The sequence below is a fragment of the Myodes glareolus genome, chromosome 12, assembly GCF_982192425.1.
Source record: "Myodes glareolus chromosome 12, mMyoGla1.1, whole genome shotgun sequence".
Taxonomy (NCBI): Eukaryota; Metazoa; Chordata; class Mammalia; order Rodentia; family Cricetidae; genus Myodes; species Myodes glareolus.
This window is the reverse complement of record NC_142037.1, coordinates 30,105,888-30,118,904: the sequence shown is the minus strand read 5'-3', so window position 1 is coordinate 30,118,904 and position 13,017 is coordinate 30,105,888. Positions and strand designations below refer to the sequence as shown.

At 44.4% G+C, this 13,017-nt stretch overlaps 1 long non-coding RNA gene across 1 annotated transcript; it reads right to left on the bottom strand.

The window, feature by feature from the left end:
• Positions 1 to 272: 272 nt before the first annotated feature.
• On the bottom strand, positions 273 to 12,998 carry LOC125392448 (uncharacterized). Its single transcript, XR_007229525.3, has 3 exons — positions 12,830 to 12,998; positions 3,305 to 3,433; positions 273 to 508 (listed from the first exon to the last, which is right to left on the bottom strand). It is a non-coding gene; the product is annotated as an uncharacterized LOC125392448 (long non-coding RNA).
• Between the last annotated feature and the right edge of the window lie 19 nt (positions 12,999 to 13,017).

Genomic DNA, 13,017 nt, shown 5'->3' with positions numbered 1-13,017 from the left:
TTATTCATTAACCAATAAAAGCAACACATAGACAGAAGGCCATCCCACACTACCCATGTCAGCCTCTGGCCTTCACATGCTTGTGCACACGTCTGCTTGCATACCCAAACACATGCATGAACACACCTTTACACATACATGCCCATACAAAGAGAGAGAAAACAGGTGTTCCAGAGTATGCTGTGCAGACTGTAAGGGAGACGGCGATGAATGGGCTCCTGCTTGGTGGTCTGATGGACTCACACCAGGCCACGCTTGGGAAGCCATGTGGAAAGCTTTCTTGCGGTTTAATTTCCATAAGATGTTTCTCATAAGGCATCCATCAACACGTGACCCCTTTCTGTTAATCTTGCAGGCCTCATCACACTGAGGAGCAGTTTGACCTGCATTAAGCTGGGGTTTTCAAATACAGGTGATTCAAGCATTTGTATTCATGTTACCAGGGGCAAGTCGATGACCTCAGAACTGAGCAAACATCCTGCCACCGACAGTATGAAGGAACCCACACCTGCAAGAAGGCATCAGAGAATACGTAGTTAAGACTCACAAGGCAGTGGGTGGCAGCTTTAACTCTGGCTGCAGTGAAGGAAGGGGGCAAGGGTGAAGAGGGAGGGGTGTGAGACAGGGCACAACCATCAAGCCTTCTTCGGGATGAGAGAGCTGAAGGTTGCACTTGGAGCCCCAGAGGCCACCATGCCACCAGAAGACACGCAGGGCCGTACAGAAAATGAGCTGACAATAACCCTTCCACACCGGAAAGCATTTACCTCCCCAGCACCTCCCACTTTATTGGGTTTGTGAAAAACAAGTGGGAAGAAATCAGAAGAACAATAATGAAAAAAATGGTGTTGATGTGTTTGAGGCTCAAGGTAGGTAGAATGAATTCTGCACTGTTACAGAGTGGCTGGGAGGACTTTGAAACCAAAAAGCAAATGACCTTGTGGGACACACAGGAAAAGAAGGAGGTGAAATCACGTCTGTCTACCCGGTTGCCCAAGCTAGACCTAGAGAGACTGTCTCCGGCTCCAGTTTCTTTCTCTCTCTTCCAAATGGAGACAGATCAATGGTATTTGGTTGGCATGTCAGGCTTCCAGAAAGTAGCTTCAGGCTGAACTGGGGGTGGGGGGATGGTGTGGGCGTGCTGTGCAGTGGGTGTATAGTTTCTGTAAAAGTGTACATAGCCTGGTGTTTATGGGCTGGGTAAAGTGGCTCAGTGGCGGTTGTGACTCATGTGGGTGGCAGTGGGAACATAACAACTTTTTGAGATATCCATTAGCAAATGGATCTACTTTGGGGGTCAAAAGTCCCTCCTTTCTTTGTGAATAGCTCTCCTCCAACCATTTCTGTTAATTCTTGTTGTTTTTATTTTTGAGACAGGATCTCACTGTGTAGTCCTGACTGGCCTGGAACTCGGTATGTAGACTAGGCTGGCCTTGTATCTATCTAGAGATCTGCTAGCCTCTGCCTTCTAAGGGCTGTGGTTAAAGGTGTGCACCATTATCCTGGCCTCTTTATTCTTGTGGTGTGTGTGTGTGTGTGTGTGTGTGTGTGTGTGTGTGTGTGTATGTCTAATCTTGCTAGTCAGGGGACTTGGAGGATCTGCCAGCCTCTGCCTTCTAAGGACTGAGGTTACACCACCATTTCTGGCCTCTTCATTCTTGTGGTGTGTGTGTGTGTGTGTGTGTGTGTGTGTGTGTGTGTGTGTGTGTCTAGTCTTGCTGGCCAGGGGACTCAGAGGATCTGACTGTCTTTACCTCCTAGCACTGGGATTGCAGGTATACCACTCACCTGACTTTTTATGTGGTGTTGGGGATTTGAACTCAGATCTTCAAGCACTCTATGATTGAGCCATCTCCCCAGCTCTATACCCTCTTAAAATTTCAAGAGCAAAGTACAGTATTTGGGAGAATAAGTACCAGACCACACACTCTTCTACAACTGTCTTATCTTATTCCCTCTGTGCAGCATCTTCTTCTCCCTTGTCCTTTGCCTAACCACCATCCTTTCCTCGTATGCCTTTGGGTTGTTCTTTTCTTGTCCTTGAAGGTCTCTTTCATCCCAAGAGCCTGCTGTGCATCTGGTTCTTGCTTGTCTTCTTCCTAAACATACTCTTTCCAGGTGCCCTCATAGTACCCAAAACATGATTCTGAAGTGACTTGAAGGTTCGATAGTTCAGGATTGTTTAAACGTGCTGATTTTTTTTTTAAAAGTAGACTGCTATGCATCATTGGAGGAAAACAGTGCTCTGCAAGAACATTTATCGACACAGAGAGATGTCACTGGTATTGCTCAGTCAATAAACCATGTTGTAATGTTGCATGTATAATGTGATTCTGTTTGTACAAAAATAGATAAATACACAATGTCATTTAAAGGAATGTTCACCAAAAATATTAGCAGTGTTTATCTCTGGGTGGTTGAATTGTGTGTGATTTAAGTATTATTTTTTGCTTGTCAGCAATTTCTAGTTTTTCTACAAGGAACAGATATTGCTAGCATAATGAAAAAGAAATATATATCATGAAAAAAATTCTCTTAGGATATGAATCCTAGTCAGCCAGTTGACTGTGTAAAACTGCAATAAATATCCAAGCAATTTCTCTCCTGTAGTGTCAGCTCTGCAGAGGGGAAGAGGCTCTTAATGATTACTGGCTGGTTCTTTTTCAAGATATGCGTACAATTTTTGTTAACCCCCTCTTTCTGGAAACCTACTCTACGGAGCAGTAATTAATAGACTAGTAATGAAAAAGTCTTCAGGACAGCATTATTTCCTTCCTGCAATATTGTAAGGACTGACTTTGCTGTGTGCCATTGGGACGGATCTGGAATGCAGTTAGCCTTGGAGAATGCAAGAGACACTGAAGCCTGTCTTGGGCCATGAACTCATCTAACAGGTACCAGAGTGTAATGTATGGATGCCTATGCTTTTGGAACCTACCCTGGTCTCAAAATTGATGTGTAGCTGAGGATGTCCTTGAACTTCTGATCCTCCTGTCTTCACCTCTGGAGTGCTTGACGTGACAGGGTGCACCATTACACCTAGTTTATATGGTACCAGGGACAGAACCTGGCAGGGCTTCATGCATGCTAGGCAAGCACTCTACCAACTGAGCTATGGTTGGGGATCTGGGGAATGAGTGTTTTTGAAGTTGTATGATCAATGGTGCTAGTATTATTATTTATGACATTTTGGGGGCAGACTGGTTTAATCAAAAATGATGATCATGATTTGTTATGCCCTGACCCTATGTAAACGCCATGTATATAACCTCAGATTGATTCTTAGAGCACTTGTATTACTTACTTTCCTTGTGGCTGTAACCAAATATCTGACAAGAAGCAAGGAGGTAAGGGCTTATCCTGGCCCGTGATTTGAAGGTGCAGTTCATTATTCAAGCTTGTCAGCAGAGATGTCTCTTAGCTATGGTGACACCTGGAAGCGGAAAAGAGAGACAGGAAGTCGAGTGTGACCCACTCCCAGTGTCCCATTTCTTCTAGCAAGGTTCTGTCTCCAAAGATTCCACAACCTGAAACATTGCCACCAGCTGAGGACCAAATGTGCAAACACTTGAACCTCCAGTGGAACGTGACATATTCAGATTGCAACAGCTCCCTATGAGACAGGTGATGGTCTCATCTTAGAAAGCAGAAGACAGGCTCAGAGCAGTCACTCAAGGTCAACTGGCAAGGGGAGGGGCAGGTTTCAGATCCGTTCTGGTGGTTCCAAATCTGACTGACAACTCATACAGAAGAGCTATGTCCTTACAGGCACTGTTCATTGCACTATGTGTGGTTTGAATATAAATGGACCTCATAGGTTCATATATTTGAATGCTTAATGTGCTGACTAGTTTTACGTCAACTTGGCACGAGCTACAGTCGTCGGAGAAGAGAGAACCTCAATTAAGAAAATGTGTCCGTAACATCAGGCTGTAGGCAGGTCTGTAAGACATTTTCTCAATTAGTGATTGATAAAGGACGGCCCAGCCCATTGTGGGTGTAGTCTTGGGTTCTACAAAAAAGTAGGTAGAGCAAACCATGAGGAGCAAGCCAGTAAGCGGCATCAGTTCCTGCCTCCAGGATCCTACCCTGTTTGAGTTCCTATCCTGACTTCCTTTCATGATAAACAGTGATATGGAAGTATAAGCCAAATAAACCCTGTCTTCCCTAACTTGATTTTTGGTCATGGTGTTTCATCATAGCAATAGAAACCCTAACTAAGGCCTTTGGTCATCAGGGAGTGGAACTTGATTAGAAGGATTAGGAGGGGTGGCCTTGTGGGAAAAAGTATGTCACTTGGGGTGGACTTTGAGGTTTTCAAAAGCCCACACCCAAGCCGGTGTTTTCTCTCTTTCTTACTCTCAGTCTGTGGATCAGGATATCGTATTCTTAGCTACTGCACCAGTGCAATGACGAGAATGGACTAAACCTCTGAAACAGTAAGCCAGCCCCCAATTAAATGCTTTCTTTTATAAGAGTTGTCTTGGTCATGATGTCTCTTCACAGCAATAGAACAGAGATGAAGACACACCAATGCTCAGTTTGATCATCTGTTTCAAAGGTGAGGAGCTGCCATTAGAGGCAGTGATGGAGAGATGGTTCCTTGGTCCTGTTCTGAAGACCTGCATCTTCAAAGAGGCATCCCTAAATGGATGGGCATCAGTCACTGTGTAACCTTCCATAGGCTGTCTATGAAGAACATCACTCAGAGCTGAGAGTGTATACATGTGTGAGATTTTCAAAGAATTGAAAACAGCAATAACAACACAATAATAATAATAATAATAATAATAATTCTAAGTATTTTGTGGAGCAAAATGTTATTTTCTTTAAAATTTTATTGCTTGGAGACTTTGAAAAGGAGTTCCTTAAAAACCCTTGACTTTTTTGTATGTTCTCATTACAAAAGTTTAAAATGTGAGATAATGCATATGCTAATTAGCCTGATTTAGCTATTCCACGATGTTTCCATATTTCAAACCATCATGCTGTATGCAACGCATATAACGATTACTGTCAACTACAATGAAAGAATGTGTGAATGAATTAGGTACAAAATATCCTGATTTGAGTCCGAGAGATGGGGTTCTGTTCTGTTACCATCCCTATGACCCTGAGCGTGTCACTTGAGCTTTGGGCTCTCAGCATCTTTGAAGGGGATCTTCACCAGCATCATTGTCTTGTTTGAGGGAGAGTTGAAAGATCAGGCACCCAGCACGGAAGTATTTCTGCACACCTGGCCTATAGCATCATTCGTCACAGAAGATGAGCTCCAAGAGCCTTCAGATTGTAAAGTACTTTTACTCTTTAAATGGCTGATTAACTCCCAGAGGGTAGTGTCTTTTAATGCAAGTCCCATACGTGAAATGAGGTGCCAAGTTAACAATGCAGGAAAACAGAAGGCTCGTGTTTTTCCGCATAATAAACTGTGAAGACATGAGCAGGGCTAGCTCTGCAGTCTCTCTATTAGGGCTGGCGCTGTAAAACACAGAACACATGCACAGAATCTCCTTGGAGCCACGGTGCTACTCTGGCTGACAAGAGTATGAAGAGGGTTATTCTGGGGTGTTCTTGAACTTGTCATTAAGCTTTAAGACAGCTGGGGCTGTGCTAGTTAGTTCTCACACGTGAATCTTGCAGCTTGACAGACCCCGTGTATTTGGGATTCTACAATCCATAAGGCGTGATGATTAAAAAAGACCACCCACAGTTCATGCCTGGGTCTTTGTTCTCAGCAGACAGTAGATGACAGAAGCTGACTGTAGATGGTTGCTCGGGGTGCTGTGGGAACATAGAGGGTCAATCTGCCAGAACTCTACTTTCAAAGGTTATGATTGAGGGTAGGATTTTCACATATTGTGTTGGGGGCAAAAGTCAAGCCATGGCAGGTACTTTGGCATGTGGGTGCTTTTGCCTCTAATGGTCTATATTTATTTGCAAAGTGCTCTGCCGGGATATTTACATCCTGCATTTGGAAGAATCCATCAGGCTGGTGAGGAAGACAACAATGTCAATGTTACAGTGTTATAAAGAGAGAGAAATTAGGGCATTTTAGGTACAGTCCTCTTTGGCACACAGAAGGTATTCAACTCATGTTAGTTCTTGTGTAATTCTATTCTCTGTTGCTGTAACGAAATACCAGAGTATGGATAATGCTATAAAGAAAAAGGATTTATTTAACTCACAGTTTGGAGGCTGAAAAGTCCAGGCTGGGTGGCTGCCTTTGTTAATCCCCTGGTGAAATGAGTAAAGATGGCAGCATAAGAAAGAGGGACCGCAGGGTAAGACAGGAAATCATGGAGGAGTTCTCCCATAACAACCCTTCTCATAGGGGCCCCTGTGAGCACAGTATCCTCTTCTGAGAGTAGCACTGACAATAGCCTAATTACTTGGCCTTAGGTCCTACCTTTTTAAGATATCCCACCTTCCAGCATCACTGTACTAAGAACCAAACTTGCAAGGGTACCAACCACACCCAGCGCAGCTATACACCTCTTTCTCTTCAAAAGGTGGAGTATGGCAGCAAGTCTTAGGAGTAACATGGGGTGTGACAGATATAGGAAGACAGGGTCCATACGGTTGTGTGTATGTACAGAATCAGCCTTCTTTTCCTAGGAGTTTGGAGAGCCACACAAACCTTGCTGCAACTTCAACAAATGCAGTTCTATAGTCCGGGAAGCCATGGAGGAAACTGCAGGGAGCTTGGGGTTCTCTACGCCTGTACCATTGGGACCCACTGGGCCATGGTTGGAACATGGAGATAGGAAGGCCTGTGATCTCAAATCTCAAGGAAGTGAGATTTCTGGGGCTCCTTATCTTGCTCCTATTCTGAGAGTCTTGGTGCGCTCTGTCTTCATGGCTGAACTAGGACTTGGCATGCTCCACAAAAGCATGCTTTTTCACTCTTTTCTGATTTCCTCCTTCAGCCAGAAATAGGAGGAATCACTTAGAATTGTTGATGTTCTATAAGGTGAAGGAATTTGGTTAATTCATGATCCACTCTAGACGTCTGGAAATAAAATGCTGTGATTCTCCTTGAAGGAACTTAAAGCATCCACAAGCAAACAGGATGTCCTTTCTCTTCGTTCGAGGGAACTGATGCTCTAAAATCCCCCCAGTCCCATCTGGTCCCAGCCTGTTGGGAGGTAGGCCTGGAGACAGTCAGGGAGGGATAGTAGCAGGGCTATTTCACGCTGCTATAACCGAATACCAAAGAGTGGCAGTTTAGAATACGTGAAGATTTGCTGGTTCATGGTTTTAGAGATTGGGAAGTCTGAGACCAAGCCAGTGGCACCAGGCAAGGCTTTGTTATTGAGTTATTATTATGGTTGGGAGGGCAAGCATGAGCCACACAAATTCTATTATGGTGTCATAACTTCCACCCTTCTGGAGGAGAGACCATCACAGTCTACCAGATACTATTCTGGGATGCTGGGAAATAGCCTTGGCATTGCTCTGGCAGTGGAGGACCTTGCATGCTGACCTGTGACGTATCTAGGGGATTGGGCAGCCCCATTCATTTCTAAGATACTGAGAAAATTGTGCAAGGGATTAACCAGTGCTCTGATGTCTCCTTCCTAAGAGCGCTTACCCTGTTCATTAGAGTTTCTCTTTATGGCCTAGTCATATGTCCAAAGCCTTATCTTCTAAAACCACCACCTCTAGGGGCAGGATGGGGAAGGCTTCAAAGGATGAGGATTAGGGAATAGAGACCTTCAGGTTATGTGAACATTCACACCTGTGTCTTGGAGTAACACATGTCTTCATTTCTGTTGGGCAAATACAGGGCCAGCTTCATCATGAGGGTGCAGTGAATATAGCCATATGGGGCCCAGCACTGATTTATTTAGTGTCGCTATCTTAAAATCCTTAATCATGTCTGAAAAGAGGCCTCACATTTGCATCTTCTTCTGAATACACATGTTCTATAGTGTTGATGCAAAAAACAAAACCCACAAACCTCAGCTCTCACTGCAAAGGGAATCAGAGGTAGTTTATTTTGGAGGCAAACTTGAATGATCAGAGCCCAGAGAACATAGTTACCCCGTGGAGGTAGTTTCATGAAAAGGTGCTTGCCACACAAATCTGAAGATTGCGTTTGACCTCTGGAATGTGCATAAGGATGCAAGGAAAAAACTGACTATAACGTTGTCCTCTGACTTCTACATGCGAACATGTGCGCATGCTCACACATACCAATGATAGAGTTTATAAACTACCATCTGAGTTCTATAAAGTGCATATTCGCTGAAGACTACTTTTCTCCTAATTAAAATAAGCCAGAATTAAAGAAGTTATACTCTTCGCAGGTGGTCCTTCCACAGCAATGTAGGTAGTCTCAGACCACGTGCAGTGTTCTCTGCAACAGAACCGCTTCCATCAAAATAAAGGGTTCCCGAAATCCTGCTATTTCCTACCAAATTCTTTGCCCTTGTCTAGTAGTCCGCTACCTTGCTCAAGAAGGAAATTGGATTGATCTGAAAGGCTGTGCGCTACAAAAAGTTACATTTGCTGTGGTTGCATTAAGATTTTCTGAGTCTTTCCATAAAGCAACTAAAATATGGTTTATGTTCTTCACAACAAAAGGTGACCGCTGTATCCTGTGATTTAAAAATGCCATCATAGAAATAATTCTACTTCTTAAGTGTTCCAGTAAACACGACACTCTAACATGTTCTTTTGGGCACATTTTAAGTGCAGTGAAATAATAATGAACGCACGTCAGTCAAATGTAGAGCTGCATAAAGAAAATGCTAAAATTCACCCAAGCAAGAAAAAAAAGAGAAAGAACAAAAGTCATTGATAATTGGGGAATCCACAGCCTACACACAGGTAGGAAATGATCCCAATCAACCCACAAGAGGACTTTTAGGAATACTAACAAATTCCAGCCAGGTGTGTGGGCACATGCCTTTAATTCCAGCATGTGGGAGAGGTAGAGGCAAATGGATGTCTGTGAATTTGAGGCTAGCCTGGTCTGCTTGATGAGGTCCAGGCCACCCAGAGATACACACTAAGACTCTGTCAAAAAATTGAGAAATTCATTTCAGATGTATCAAGATTAGGGAAGAAAAACCAAAATAATGTTGAAAAATAATTTGTTAGTTGCCAAATATTAAAAAGCTTGTTTCTTGTTTAATTACTTATCTTGTGTGTGGGAATACACGTGCCACAGTATACATACAGAAGTCAAAGGACAACTTGCAAGAATCACTTCTCTCCTTCTGCCATGTGGGTTCCAGAAATCAAACTCAGGTCATTAGGCTTAGGAAGTGTAAACACATGTAGGAAGTTAAAGGTCTACCAAGCCAATAGGAGCCACTTGTAGTATGTCTGGTGCTGTCCAACGTCCTGATTGTTCCTAGCCACTGAGGGACAACCACATGATGCTAAGGAGGGCCTGCCTAGCAACAGGTGCTGTCAGAGGTCTTGATCAGGCTTAGCCAATGAGGGGTGACTACACAATGTCAATGGAACAGAATGCCTGGGTGTTGGGAGGGTATATAAGATTTTCCTCACTGCTAAAGAAGAGTCAGCTGTATCCCTTTCACAAAATTCCCAGTAGTGTCTGTGTTGTTGAAGTTGTGTGGTTGCCCCTCACTGGCTAGGCATGATCAGGACCTTTGACAGCTCCAGGCAGACTCCAAGTTAGCTCCTCTTGGCCTGGTGGGCCTTGACTTCCTACATATCCACCCTTTTTTTTTTATTTATTACATGGGTGCCCAGTGGGAACCAGAGTTCTTTGCTCAGGTCTTGTTGACCCCACCTCAGGAGGGCTCAGCAACTGGACTGTGCCTGTCTTAAATTGGCCTGCCAAATAAGTTCTTACTCATCATTGTTTTCCAGCCCTCAAAGAGCATTCATTCCTGGAGAGGTGCCAGCATGGTGGGGACTAGGCAGTAGCCTTTTGCATTACAGATAGCAAGGCATGCATAACCTCCTGCAGAGGACTGTGAGAAAGATGTCTAAGAGTCATTAACACCTGAAGAGCTGCTTTAGTTGCTACCTACTGGATATGCTACAGGAGACATTTAAACAGAATAAGGATTAACAATACCATCCTGCCGATTTATGAATACGTGAGCATCCAGGAGGGATCAAATAGCCTTTTTATGTTATGCCAAAGTTTTTTAAAAAATGAAGAGTCAAAGGCCATAACTCTTGATAAATCAATTTGTTTGGAGTGGGCAGTGAAAGCAAGAAAGGGGAGTATATACATTACTCCTCTTGGGTTATTCTCTCCTTGGTGGAAACAGGCTGATCCGTGGCCAGGTGCACATCCCGTACCGGGACCCATATTGGTGTCATGGCAGTCTGAGGAAAAACATAAGCATACCCTCTCCCATAGGTTATCGGGGGGGCTGATGGCTGCCATTGGAGGGAGATAGAATCTCTCCCTCTCACCAGGGGCAGGGGTGTGTTCCTTGGCAGAGATGCCCAGTTCTTGTAAGCTGGGCTGAACTCCTTGTCATCAAAACTGAGAAAGTTCATGTGGAAAAGGACCTCTGCTAAGACCAGATGAGGGTCTCTCCTGGCCTCTGAAGAGTCAGTCCTGGCCAACAGCTCCTTAAGAGATCTGTTGTCCTCTCTACAATGACTTGTCCCTGAAGATGGCAGGGGATGCCAATGGTATGGTAAATTTTCCAGAACCACAGAAAGTTATTGGATTGTTGAGAGGCATAGGCAGGTCCATTATCAATCTTAAGTGCCGAAGGTACTACCATGGCCTACTTAAGGGCCTTGATCTATGGGGCCATCTCTCTGGCCCTAGACTCAAATATTTTATTGCAAGAAATTGGTCATATCTGGAGTTGGGCACGATGGCTCACAACAGTGCTTGGTTGGCTGATGCAAGAAGACCAGAGTTCAAGGCCAGTCTGGACTATATAGCAAGTTGGTGGCCAGCCTGGGTCATCTGAGATGCTGTTTTAAAAAACAAAGCAGATGTGAGTTTGATATTATTTGGGAAGTTTCTATTTTTGTTTATCCTTCCATCTAAGGTTAGATTAGACATGTATGTATTTGTGTCTGTATGTGTGTGTGGGGGTGTGGTGTGGTGTGTAAAAATGAACCACAATTGACCTAGTGGGCTGAGATTCCCCCCCCCCAGGGATCAGATTCATGCCAATACTATTCTTATATGGGTATTATCCCACCCTTTAGGACAGTCCCTACTGATTCTCTGAAAGCGACATAGAGCTTTTAACATTAATAGAGGGCTTAGTCTCCTGCTATTAGCATATCCTGTATAATGCTAAGATGTTGTGCTTGGTTCCATGAGCAGATGGATGTCAAGAGAATTTAAATGACAGAAAAATAAGTGTATTATTGAAACCTCAAGTAACAGACAGATTTAGTGAATCACTACAATGGCTTCCATAAGCATCCTTCATAATTTCTGATCTCTCATTTTCATATTAGCTGGAATGGATTCCTTCTAAAATGCAATAGGATGGAAGATGAGAGGGAACAAATTGACTTATTGATGAGAGAGAAACAATCCTCTCACCCCATAAAGAATCAGGTAGCCTTTTAATATAGAGGTCCAGCTGAAGAATCATGCTGTTATTTCCCCAGGGAGACACTGAGTAGGATTTCCCTGTGGTCTGAGAGAGCCAGAAAAAGACAGAGGCACATTTTTCTCAACTCCACACCTGCAGCTCCCCAGCCCCTTCTCATCTGCATCCCTAGCACTGGCTGGGGCCAGGGCTTAGTGCTCTAGTCAAGGATGAAGATGAGAAGTGACAGCCAGCTCAGGATGAGGATGACAATTGCTCTGATTGGCTAGGGGATGCTCATGCATTCAGACATACTCGGTGGCAATTCTTTTTTTTTTTCCGGTGGCAATTCTTATTTTTAGAATTCTACATAGCATCCTTGTGACTCCGGATCTGCCCCCACCCTGAGCCTCCCACGTGCCCTGCTCCAGAGTTGTTTCTGGGCTCTGCAGAAGATTCTCAGCTGTTCACCTCTGTGCTGGGCTGTCTGAATGCATTGGTTGTACAGGAGTGTGTGCCTTTCTTCCTCCGACGACTCTGCACTGCACACGTCTCCGTGTGGGCACTGCAGGGGTTGGGTCACCAGTGAACACTTTCTTTTCCCATAAAAGTCGCTTTTGATCTGTTCCAAGTCAATACCTTCTGCCTTGACCCCCTGCAGTGTCTCAGACCTGCACATCCTGCCACCCATGGTGGGTTAGCACTGCCCATGGGGACACTGATGTGCTCGACACGCTTGCTTCCCCAGCTTGTTGTCCCTCTCAGAACAAAGCTCCTGGAGAATCTCCAAGGTCCTCCCTCTTGGTTGACAGACCACACATCTGGGAGTCATCTAAAATTCTATATTCTCTTTCTGGAATAGAACTCGGGCATATTAGGCAAGCATTCTACCACTGAGCTATAGCCCTAGAGTTATGTCAAGTCCTTTATGTCCAAGTTACAAAGACCCGTTACTCTGCTCAATTTTCTCCACAGTCCTAGTGCTGCTTCTTCACCTGGACTCCTTCATAAAGCCCAATCTGGAGTGTCCTAACAACCTAGCAGGCTTTCTAAGTCTTCTTATGCATCCTTCCAATACAGCGCCAGTGTTGCTTCTGAAAACACAAAACAGTTATGGCGTTATATCATTGTCCTAGTTTAAAGTCACTCGGTGGCTCCACTACTAGTGGGGCATCCTGGGGACATGTCAGTTACACACAACCCCTGGAGGAACCCCCTGCCTACTTTCTGTTGTTGTTTGTAACCTTGTGACGTAGCCCAGGCTGGCATAAACTGCCCATCACAGGCACGTGCCTCTGGCTCCTGTCATGACTTTATTGCTTTCTCCTTACCTGCTGAGTTTCCTGCAGCTACCTAGTGGGTCTTGCTTCATTCTACTTTATCCTCATGTTTGCCTCTGTCAAACAAACGATCCTCTTCTTGTTCTAGGCTGTGGAAGTCTATCAGCTCTTCTGAAATGACCTCAAACTTCAAGCCTCGCAGAGCCTCCTCAGCCTTCTTCAGGCAGGAGTGATCTCTT